Source organism: Meriones unguiculatus, chromosome 7, assembly GCF_030254825.1.
Source record: "Meriones unguiculatus strain TT.TT164.6M chromosome 7, Bangor_MerUng_6.1, whole genome shotgun sequence".
NCBI lineage: Eukaryota > Metazoa > Chordata > Mammalia > Rodentia > Muridae > Meriones > Meriones unguiculatus.
The window spans coordinates 105553760-105566588 of NC_083355.1; the positions used below are offsets into that span (position 1 = coordinate 105553760).

The window sequence follows — 12829 nt, forward strand, 5'->3', positions numbered from 1 at the left end:
CGACACGTTCACCAAGTGTGTCCTGGTATTCTGGGTTCATTTTATGTAAATAAATATTTACCTTACACCTTCTAACTGCCATGCAACACAAGCACACCAAGTGGGCCAAACTATTGGTATGTCTTCGAGTCCTTCAAACAGCAATAAAAAGTGCAACTCAAGTAAAACCAGAATTACTGAACTTCAGAAATGCATCATTAATTTTATAGAATTTTTTGTATCCCTTAGAAATAAGTGATTATTAGGCTTATTAAAAATTGGAAAAGAGTCATCTGCTCAAAGAAATCTGTATTTGAAAATCAGAATTTTTGAAAAAACATTTGGATGAAAAAAGTAATAATTGTGTGGCTTTCTGGTTTTGGATATTCAGATAAATTATCTCATTGAAAAAACAAGAACTGAGATACTCAATCAAAAGCCACATGAAGCCTCCAGGAGTTAAAAAGACAGTGGGCACTGCCAGGCCAAATTCTCAGAGCAGACAGAGCCCACGGAGGTTAGTACTCTCGTGTCAGTCCACTTCTGGACTGGAGGCACTGGCTCTGTCATGCATTGGAGCTTTGGTTTGGCCAATATTCAGACACAGGACTTGTCTAGATGAACCGTTTCGTAGGCAGATTTTCCACTTTAAACTGAAGCCCAAAGGGTTACATGGAAATTTCCCTGACTGAGGAAAGGAGGAAAACCCTAAAACAAGATGGCCCGTCCCTGAGAGGAGGCCATCAGGTTACCTCCTGAGACTGGTACTCTGGATCTGAGCAAACCTACGCACATGCTTTACCATGGTGTGCTCTGACAGGGTTCCCTCTCATCAGGCAAAACCAAGTCACCCTAAGGGAGACTCCTTCATCCTGGGCCCCTGGAAATCTCCAGGAGTGACTTATTTTTTCAAGGCCAGTGAGTACTAAATGTAAAGTACAGTCTACAAGGAAACCAGCCACCAAGAACAAGAGCCAGCAGAAATAGGCCTTAGCAGACAGACATCAAGTAGAAATCTATGTTTAAAAACAAATACTTCCAAATACCTTAAGAATGAAAAAACCATAAAATGTGACTTTAGTAAAAACCTTTGTCCTTTTAATTCTCTTAATAACACTGTAGAGTCTGATCATGCCACCAGCACTGGGGATACAGCTGCAGTCGAGGCTACACACACACACACACACACACACACACATACGCACACGACGGTTTTCTCTACTCGGTGCAGCCTGTCCTGGTGAGACCTGGTGGGCTGGGGTTGGATGGAAAGGGAGGGGGACCTCCCCTATCAGTGAACTGGGGGAGGGACATGGGGGGAGAGAAGGGAGGGAGGGTAGGATTGGAAGGGGACAGGGGAAGGGCTACAGCCGTGATGCAAGGTGAATAAGTTGTAATAAATGGAAAAATAAATTGATTTTTTTCTCTACTGTCATTCATTTTGTTAAAATGATTGAAAGCTCCATCTACTCTAGTAATCAGCATTTTAACCAAGAGCAGGCATTAAATTTTATTATATACTTTTTCTATATCTGTTGAAATATCTTTTCTTTAATCTGTTAATATAGTATTATCAATTTACCTTTTATGTTTTTTTTTTTTGTAGAAACCTAATTGAGTCTTACAATTAACTTTTTATACTTAGTAATATTTACTGCTACTGTTTACTTAGGACAGTGTGTGTGTGTGTGTGTGTGTGTGTGTCTATGTTAGCCAACAAAATGGAACCAAAATTTTCTTTCTTTTTTTGTTCTTTTGTTCTTGTTTTGGCAAAAGGGTCATAATGTCCTCATAGATAGTGAATTATTAAATTCCCTTTTTATTTTATAAAAATTTTGATATAAAATATACCTTGAAATTTTATAACTTTTAATTGAATGCATCATAAAACCAGAAACTGTTTGCTTTTTAAAATGAATAATTTTCTTCTTTTTAAAAAACTAATTTCCTCCATGATATCTCAAACTCTATGTATTTGTGCTATCTAATATATGTGAAGGTCAGAGGTCAAGTTGTGGGACTTGGTTCCCTCCTTTTCCCAAATGGGTCCTGGGGACTGGCAGAAAGGTAAAGACTCTTTATCTTCTGGCCATAGACAGCAACTTCTGATACACCTATAGCTATGATAAAATTAAGTGACAAAATGTTTAAATCTTTCCCCAAATTTTATCACTGAAAGGTCTAGACCATAAGTCAAGAAAAGAAACCTAAAACATAAGGACTGGGAATGAAGAATGAAAATAGTTACTGTTGGGGCGGGAGAGATGGTTCAGCAGTTAAGAGCACTGGCTGTTTTTTCAGGGGACCCAGGTTCCATTCCTAGCACCCACATGGCAGCTCACAACACTCTGTAATTCCAATTCAAGGGGATGCGATTCCCTCTTCTGGCTTCCTAGGGCACTACATGCATGTGGTGCACAAACATACATGCAGGCAAAATATCCCTACACACCAAATAAAAATAAATATTTTTAAAAAGAAAATAACTACTATTTTATACTGACATTATCACTGCAGAAATAATGTTAGCAACTTACAGATAAATTAGCAAGATTCTTAGATATAAAATCAATATACAAAATCAATTTTACTTTTATGTAAAATTACAAGGAATTTAGAAGGCATTAATTTCTAAAACCTACCATTTTATAACAACAACTAAAATATAACATTTAGGAATTAAACACAATAAAAAGGCAAAATCCTGCCTTGAATATGGAGTTACAGTTAAAAGCATAGACTCAATTCCTAGATACCTTGGCTTAAAATCCTGCCTCTGCTACTTGCTAGCTGTCTGACTTTAAGTAACTCAATTTACCTTTCTGTACTTCAGGGTTTTTTTTATATGTGATATCTAATAAATATGTGATCCACGTGACTAGCTTGCTGTAACGACTGAATATAAAGCAGGAGAATGTGGCCCGGCACATAAGAAAACTGTGTTTGAAAGCCACAGTGATGTTGAAGGTGTTAAGTAAGGGCAGGGCCAACTGTAAAAGAAGGCTTGGGACACCAAAGTAAATGGACAGCATGCCAACTGATAAAAGAGGAGACAGCGCCACTAAGATGTCAGTTCTCTAGAATCTGATTAAAAATGCAACAGTAATTAAAATATGAGTCGAGTTTTAGATTTTACTTCCCACCCACTGCTAGATACCTTGTATTCTGAGTTCTTACTGAGTTAGTTGTAGAACTTATATGGAAATGCACAGGACTAGAAATAACCAGCAAACTGGTTAAGGAGAAAGCTAAGGAGGAAGACTTCCACACTGACAGACAATTCTAACAGGGCAATGACACCAGTGCAGGAAGAGATTAAATAAGAAATGGACAGAGCAGAAAACACAGGGACAGAGGCAAAATGATGAGATAGCAGGCATAAGAGGACTGCCTGTTTCTTCAATCAAAAGAACTGAAAATATTGGTCATTCACATGGAAAAAATGAAGTCAGATTGCTATGTAGAGTCCCGTAATCAAAAGCCAATTCTAGAAGGGTTAAGAGTAAACTTTTAAATTTTATTGAAAATATAGGCCAAGGTCTACAAAGGCCTGTACCTGACAAATGGCCTCTACCAAGACAAACCCCTCCAGCCACGGGAAGGACTCATGCAGCCAGTCATGCTACTACTTACATCTCAAAAGACAGCTGAGGACAGTGAAAAAACAAGCCAGGAACCATGATATCTGCTAGGTGAAAAAAACCTGCAGCAGGAATGTACATGAAAAAACACGTTTTCATCCATAGAAAAATCAATGGGTAGAAGCCACGGCTAGGTTAGCTCACAGAAGAGACCTCTAAGCATGAGGAGACACAACAGAGAACGCTATTGGCCAGGGAAAGCAAATCAAGCCCGCCTGAGATCGCGCACAGGATCAGGACAGGGAGTTCTGATAATACCAAGAGTTGGAGAGGGTGTGAGTCAGCAGGATCTCTAGCTGCTGGAGGAGGTGCAGACTGCCGACAGTAACTGGAAATGGCATTTGTCACTGTCATACTTTGTCATTCCCTGAGTAAACATTTGCATACCTGTAACAACAACAGTTTTACTCCTGAGTGTACATCTAGGAGTGGTGCTTTCAGGTGTGGTCCAGCGTGATGTCTATACAGCATTATTGGTTCTTGAACAAGCAAACAAGATTGGAAGAAAATACTAAACACCTATCAATACAAGATAAGACAAGCAGTGATGAATTTGTAGGGCGAGGTGCTATATATGAAAAAGGTTGAACTCTGTACAAAACAAAGATAAATACTGAGAACACTGTCAAGCAAAAAAAAAAAAAAAAAAGCGCAGCTGACAAGATGACATATGTTCGATTTGTTTTATGAAGTTTTTTAACTGGGAAGGTTAAACCTTAGGAAGACACACACGTATCTGTATACAATCATGTATATGTGGTTGCTACCACAGGAATAGCAAACGTTCAGCTCAGGGGAGTGTGTCCTGTGCAGGAAGGCGGGAGACAGGGTGGAAGGGAATGTAGGAATATGGGAGTGAGTGGTCTTATTTTAGTTCTTGGGTAACTTGAATACAAACATCCATGCGTGGAACATTATATTTAAAAATTAACCACACACATTTACGAATTTACATCTAGTTGCAATCTGATTCAAAGTGTTGCACCATAGTTTTAATTTATGCAAACTGTTAGAGTGCCACTTTGGAATAATTTATCATAACATTTAACTTATTTATGCAACCTGTTGGAAGACTAGCATGTAAATACAGTTGGATCTAAAGAAGGAAAGCAGTATACATTATTTCCATAAAGCTAATTTAGGAAAGTATCATAAACAGTTCCTTTAGTATTAAGAACGAAAATCATTCTATAAACCAAAAGCTAAAAACAAAACAAAACAAAATTCTAACTATACTAATTTGCCCCGATTTTAAGGAGACAGAATTAAGCCATGATTCTGCAATCTATTGCAATAGAAAAACACATTGTATGTTGGGGATGGGGGACTTGTGTTCTAATCCTCAATGTATGTTTTGCTGGTTAGTTTCTGTCAACTGAAGAATTTTCTCCTCAGATTGCCTGTGGGCATGTATGTGGGGCATTTTCTTGATTAACAATTGATGTGGAAGGGCCATCCTCTGTGATCCTGAGTGATATAAGAAAACAAGCTGACCAAGCCATGGAGAGCAGGTCAGTGAGCGGCAGTCCTCTACTTTAGTTCCTGCCTCCAGGTTCCTGTCCTGCCTTGAGTGCCTGCCTTCGCTTCCCTGAATGATGGCTGAGGAGAAAGAGGTGTAAGCCAAATAGGCACTTTCTTCCCAGGTTGCTTTGGGTCATGGTCTTTATCACAGAAAGCAAACTAGAATACATATGCTCTCCAATGGATCATTTAATCTCACACACATAAGAGATAATACAGCATGCTCTTTAAGATTCTTTTTATTGGTGAAGGCCTATGAACCTATAAGAAAAATCTTATGAAGACAGTAAAACTATGATAGAATCTCTCCTGTATGCAATTCCGTACTCAAGTGGATGCAGATTTGATAATGTCCACAAGTGCTGAGAGAATCAAGTGTGCCTTACTCCACTTTGAGCTGCAGTAACAAAATGTTTGAGGCTAGGGAACTTAGGAAGAGGTTTGTTTGGCTTGTGATTCAAGTGGCACTGGCATCTAGTGAGGGACGCTGGGTTGGCATTACCACATGACAAACCAGGGAGGGACACAGCTATCGGCAGAAGAGGCCAGCCTGTCAGGTGGCCTTGCTTTAAAACAACCTGCTCTTTTGAGAATGAATTCACCTCTGTGAGACCCAATCCATTTAAAAAGAACAGCATCAACTCATTCATGAGTGTGATTCCTCCATGGTTTGATCAGCTTTCATTAGGCCCCACTTTTTAAAAGTCCTACCACTTAAACACCCCACACCAAAGAACAAGCTTTCAGTACCTGAACCTGTATGGCTCAATCCATATTCTCTCAGATCACAGCACAGTACTGCCATGGGATTGGCTAAGTGTGGGAAAAGTGTGCTGTATAGTGCTCAAACAGTAGATAGATTTACTTTTTGATTAGAAGTATTCTGTGAGTCAGCCTTTTCATGCTACAATATTAAGGCAGAAACTATCACCTCAGTATCAAGAATTAAATCCTGTAATGTAAAAGAACATGCAGGAATAGTGCTTAAATGGGCTAATATAGGGGAAATAATCAGTAATTGTTTGAAGATAATATAAGTGCTCCAACAGGCACAAAACCCTGCGGTGGATTCTACTGGTATGTCCAAGTGTCACTACATGGATTCGTCATTCTAGGATTCGTCATGCAATCCTAGAGTCTCAACGTGTCAAACAGCTTTTTGCTTCCTCTCTTTTCCCCAGGTTCTCCCTAAAATTCTAGAAAATAAATATCCTGAATAAATATCAAAAGACACTCTCCCTCCCCCCCCCAATGTGAGTCACACCCATATCCTCCCAGGAGCCTACCCTGCTGCAGGCCTCCAGCCCTGACACTATTAATGACGATCTGCTGTGCTTGTAGACAGGAGCCTAACTTGACTGTCGCCTGGGAGGCTCCAGCCAGAACTGGATGGAGGCAGATGCTGGGACTCACAGCCAAGCATGGGGGGGGGGGGGGAAGCTCCAGGGTCCTGTGGAAAGGCGGGAGGACCTGGAGGGGACAGGAACCTCACAAGAAGACCAACAGAGACCCATGGGCAGCTTACAGAGACTGAGACATCAACTCAGGAGCATGTATGGTCTGGATGTAGGCCCTCAGCACATATGTGGGTGATGGCTGGCTTGGTCTTCATATGGGGTGCCTGAAGAGTGAGTATGCGGGTGTTTCTAACATGGGCTCTATTGTCTGCTTTTGGATAACTTCCCCCCGTGGCAGGGCTGCCTGGCCTGGCCTCAGAAGCTGAAGATCTATTCAATCCTGATGTGACTTGATGAGCTGGGAGGGTTGATAGTGTGGAAGGGGGTACACTTTTCTTGGGGGGAAGGGAAAAGAAGAGGAAGTGGGAAGTGGGAAGGGGGAAGAGGGAAGGAGAAGACTGGGAGGAGAGGAGGAAGGGAGCACCCTTGGGATGTAAAGTAAATAAACTGAAATTTAAAAATAATTAAAAAAGAAATGAGTCCTCCAATAGAAGATATAAATTATGGTACTCTGGGGAAACTTTCCTTTCCTTGTTTTCATATGTCCATGTACAAGGATGTCTTTTGGAGGAATTCCTGCTTACTTCTTTACTCAGTACTCCAAAAACGAGAGATGTGCTTAATTGGTCTCCTTTCCTCTTCCCTGGAAACATTTCCTTAGAGCAGGTGGAGGCACAGACAGTGCCCGTGGGGCAGGCCTTCCTGTGGGGAGCCCACAGCCTGCCATGAAATGGGAAGTCTCAATCTGAGCTGCACTTTTGCGAGCCCCGCCCTCTAACTGAGCACTCCCTCTCATGAAGCTGATGTTTGTCTCTGCTGCTTGCCTGCACTTGGAGTCTATTTCTTATTTGGTTGAGGATGGTAAAAGAGGGTTCTGGCTAGTCCCAATACAACACTATTAATCAGAAAGAATAAAAGATATATATATATATCATATATATATATTTCTATATGCAGATATCTTAGAATATAAGAGAAAATCCATGTATACTAGCGTAAGTTAAAACCGAGCACTACAATACCGCATATTATTTAAGATGGATACATTTTGTCCATAAATGCATACACGAGTGACTGTAAAAAGTTCAAATATGGATTGGCTCTGCGACACAGGAATGGAAGTGCAATCAGGCAGGGCTACCAAGGGGCTTCACCCATGGAAGGAACGGGGTGTTACATTTCTAAACCCACTTACAGTCCACATAGAAGCAGTGTGGAAAAGGCTTTGAGAGCGGCTCAAAAGATCCTGCCCTGTCAGTCAAGTGTTGTCAGCTCTTTTCCAGAACCCCCCTGAAAAACTGGGGTTCGCCACACCTGGAAGTAGATACTAAACATGGGTACTGGCTCATGTGGGTTCTTTCTAGACAGGAGGGCAATCTACTGATACAAAGAACCATGGAGTTAAAAAGACAACAGAAAATCCAGAAGGAGGGTAGCATTACTGTCCACAAGAAGAGGCACCTGACTGCATCTCTGCCACGATGAATCCTAAATACTGTGTCATTTTTCTTTCAATATGAGAGTCTCTGTTAATTATCTCTATACGAAGAGTCAATGGCTGTTCGTGGATATGCAGTTCAAAGACATAAATCACAGGAAAGATGAACTCAGTGGTACTTCAGCTGAGTATATTTTGATTATATAAGATTTGAAGACACGTGCAAAGGAAACATTCTAGTTCCTGATTCTTTAGTATAAATACCCAACCCCCTTGAGTCACAATAAGAACAGTATATAGCTTGTGCAGCTCATTTAAAAAGTATGTGTTTTAGGCTTTCCTACCTTTTTCTTAAATTTTTAATGTAATTTAAAAACTTCACCTACTCTTTCCCCTCAAAAGAAATACACAAATAATACAATTTTCTCTTGGTGCGTACACAGGCCATGTTCTGTATCCAGGGAAACAGATAAAGATTATATTAGCATGAATTACTGACATCTGGATTAAGTATCTGGCCCTAGTATCACGTTGTGACTTATAATCTGGAAATAAATTGGCTGGAAGGAAAGGCAGGTGCTCTGTGACTGAAAGTATGGATAGAATCGAGGCTTTACACAGAAGCTTGCCACAGCTTCTGCTGCCTGTAGAGAGCAAGATTCCTGAGTGACTGTGTGCTGCTGGCATGGGCACGCCCACGCTGAGGGCTCCAACGCCTCAGCCCCACTCGGGTGGCAGAGCTTCACCCAGGTGATGCTCAGAGGGATGGTGAAGCTCTCCTCCGGAGTTCCAGTGGGAGGGGCCATCAGCCTGTGCAGCTTCCTGCTCCCAGCTGTTGGCAACACTGCCCACCTCCAGAGGCCTCCTACTGAGACTGGATACCCAGTTCTACATAATAATATAGCTTGCTGACATGGCAGGCCCCACCCTGATCCCAGCTTTCCTGTATGTGTCTGTCTGTCCTTCATTCCCTCCCTGTTCCCAGGTAGGGTTCCAGGACCTAAACTGGGCAGTAGCTAAGCCTCTGTCTACAGCAGCCCAGGGAATGCTTCGGCTTCTCACGGTTCGTACGTACCCAGACAGGATCTGTTCAACACTCACTGTGGCTGTTTGTGGGTATAAACATGTAGGCGTGGGTGGATATGGGTGCACACGTATGGGAAGGCCAGAGTCCACGTCAGGTGTTTTCCTCAGTCATTCTCCGCCTGATTTTTTGAGGTGGGTTAGCTCACTGATTCCCTTAGACCTGCTGGTGAGATTACAGGGGAACATTGCCATACCCGAGCATTTACACAGGTGCTGGGGATCCAAACGCAGGTCTTCGAGCTTTTGACAAGTGCTGTGTTAAAAGCACTTGAGACAGCTTTTCAGCCCTTTAAAAGATGTTCAGAAAGAGCATAGGAAAGTGCCGTGGGGCACCTTCAGTCAAGGGCAACCTACCTGCAAGGCTCTACTGGGAATGCCAGAAACCCTGAGCCCCTGAGGACGTCACTGTTCTTTGTTTGGCTGTCTTTACAAAGTGGAGAACCATAAAGATTAAACACAATAGAGACAGACAGTACAATGTTGGGCAGTGATACCTCACAATGCAATACAACATGTGATTTGGCTAACATCATGCAGACAGAGTGGGGCAGAGTGCGTGACAAACACACCATCTAGCCTCTGTCTGCCTTTTAGATTTCACTTAGAATTGGCGGCGTTTCACTCCCTGCAATCCAACCACCCCGTGGCCTTCTTTACTCTCTCAGTCCTGCCAAGTGCAACCTACTTTAGAGCCTTTGCAACTGAGTTCCCTCTCTCTGAATGGCTTTTCCTAGATGGCAGCTGGTTTTCTGTCATTTAAGTCTCAGTTTAACTGTCACTTGTCACAGAGGCCTTCTCTAACGTCCAGATCTAAAACAATCTCCTCACTCCATCACTTGTTGTTTTATTCTCCTTACAGTGTTTCATCTCTACCTGAAACTGTTATCTCACTCAGCTGTCGCCTGTCTTCTCACAGGGAAACTAGAAAGTCCTGGAGCTGAGGGGCACTGTTTGCTTGGATGGCGCTCAAACAGCACCCAGAATGGCACCTGGCACAGCACAGGTGCGCAATGGCTATTTCCTGACGGAATTGGTGAACATAGCCTGGCCCGACTTAAAATCTCTTAATGTCAAGGCTTCTAAGACTAAAACAAATGTCTCTTTCTGTTTTATCATCTTCAAAATTTTTTAAACAGAAATGGGTTAAAAATGGAATACCTTTGACTAGACGGCTTTTAATACTTAAGATCAGACATGGAGATCTGACATCGCCAAGAGCACCTCTGAGGTGAATGCTGCCATTTAATTTGTGTATTTTAATCATACTGATCCGACCCTTTAAAAACTAAAAATAGATCCTCCCACTACTTTTACTAGGCACTAAGTAGTCTATTATAGTCTACTGCTAAAGCTACTACATTATTTTTCTACCCAAATTACCTTGCACTTTTTGGCAAAGATAACATCCGAATATACCCCTGGCATTCTTGTTGTAAGAACGAGTGGAATAAGTGAAGCACAGTGTGAACATTACTACTGAATGAAATTCTTATCAAATGAGCTTCGTTCCCTCGGCGGAGAAAAGGAGACACTGCACACTAGGCCAACGAGTCGGAGTAAAACAGCCCTACAAACAAAGCCACGTCTCTGTCGTACGGAGCCTGACTCCTGTGCATGTCAGAATTTGAATAACTGTTTTATCCATTTAAAGTGGAAAGCTATTCCTTCAAAAAATGAACTCAAGATTCATTCAAATACGATTTTACTGGCACAGTTTCAGAAGCTAACTACAGTGAGATATTTTGTCTAGGTTAAATTTAAACCTCCCCATTCTTCAGGCTTACCTGTTATAACTAATAGGTCTTAAGATAATGAACAGCCACAGACTATTAAAAAAAAAAAGCCCACTTTTATAAAAACCAAAGATCATTTTGTATGATATGTGGTTTCATTTTTAAAACTCCATGTACTTGAACAAATTATATACTCCTGAAAGAAATGATCATTTTCCATGAAAGAAAATGTCCCTGGAATAAAGCTTTAGCACAAAAGTGAAATATCTACTGTCAAGTAGAGGCTGTTTTGCCATTTGGCAAACACGGGGCTTCTTCCCACATAATGGCAGGAGGGAAGTAGGCAGCTGGGGTTAGAGTGGAGGCAAGCCTGGGTGTTCATACACCAAGTATACAAAAGTGTCAGGCTTTAAAGACAGGCCCGTGAAATACTTGCACTTAAAAAAAAAACAATGTTAGCTTTAGATTATGCCCAAGAAACTAGGAGAAGAAAACAAGACTGTCTGATATTAGGGTACGCAAATAACCAGAATTTCTTATTGACCTTTGAGATGACTTTACCGAAGTATAAAAATTTGAAATGCGCTTCTTCCTAGGCGCTACCTACGAGGTGGCTGCCATCTCTTTTGAGGCAACATGGCTACCCTCTGGCCTCTGGTGAAGCCCAAGATCGTCAAAAAGAGGACCAAGAAGTTCATCAGGTACCAGTCAGAATGATTTGTCAAAATTAAGCAGAACTGGCAGAAACCCAGAGGTGTCGACAACAGGGTGCAGAGAAGATTCAAGGGCCAGATCCTGATGCCCAACACTGGTTACGGAACAACAAGAAAACCAAGCACACACTGCCTGGTGGCTTCCGGAAGTTTCTGGTCCACAGTGTCAAGGAACTGGAAATGTTGCTAATGTGCAACAAGTCTTACTGTGCTGAGATTGCTCACAGTGTTTCCTCCAAGAACCCAAGAGCCATCTTAGAAAGAGAAACACACTGGCCATCAGAGTCACCAATCCCAATGCCAGGCTGTGCAGTGAAGAAAATGAGTAGATGGCCTGTGTCATGTCTTATTTGTGTTTAAAAAAACTGTGCCAAAAAATTGAAATGCATTTAAATCTTGGTTAAAGTAGCATCTCAAACCACACCTACTGTAATGACACAGTGGGAAAAACACTCAAGGGCTGATGGGGCAAGTGGCCTGGCTTCGGATGTGATCCATGGTGGTGTAGTTGGGGATTTAATGACATATTACTTTTTTTTTCCAAGACAGGGTTTCTCTGTGTAGCCTTGGCTGCCCTAGACTTGCTTTGTAGACTAGGCTGGCCTCAAATTCCCAGAGATCCTCCTGCCTCTGCCCCACTGAGTGCTGGGATTATAGGCGTGTACCTGGCCGTTACTTTTTGTTATAGTTCTTGGTCCAAGTAGCCTATGAAGTCAGTTCCGAATACAGGAGAGGGAGGGTTCCGGTCTCTCTCTTCAGGAAAGGAGAGATACTACCACAAAGCAGCGTCTGGACCAGGAAGGGAGGAGTTACCATTGGGCAGTGATGGTGCAACTGTGATGGTGCACATCCTTTCCTGGGGAAACGGGGTTCAGAAGGATGACTGGTGGGCATTAGTGGGAATGCCTAACCCCAAGAGCTCAAACTATGAGCTGAAGAAAGTTGCCATTGAAACTCCCATCCTCACACAGGCAAGGAGGGACACGAAGACTGGCACTATCTAGGCAGCTGGCAATGTTAGAGATGGTGGGGACGGGATCTGTCCAGCTCTGTCTACCACTGAGAGACATAAAACTCACAAAGAGTAACAGGCAGTGGTGTGTGCTTAAATTAAGGAAGATGGCTCAGAAGTCGTGACTCTTTTATAACATATTTTTACATATTTAAAAAGATCAATTTCTGTTTCTTAATTTATTTCTTAATAATATTTATTCTTTGATAATTCCATATATGCACACCAAGTATTCTGATCATACTCACA

General features: G+C 41.9%; 1 protein-coding gene and 1 pseudogene across 4 annotated transcripts in view; one reads left to right on the forward strand and one right to left on the reverse strand.

Moving 5' to 3' along the window:
* The window catches only part of Efcab11 (EF-hand calcium binding domain 11), a 218423-nt gene that overhangs the window by 147663 nt on the left and 57931 nt on the right, over positions 1–12829 (reverse strand). The window lies entirely within an intron of this gene.
* Positions 11492–11897, forward strand: LOC110560661 (large ribosomal subunit protein eL32-like; annotated as a pseudogene).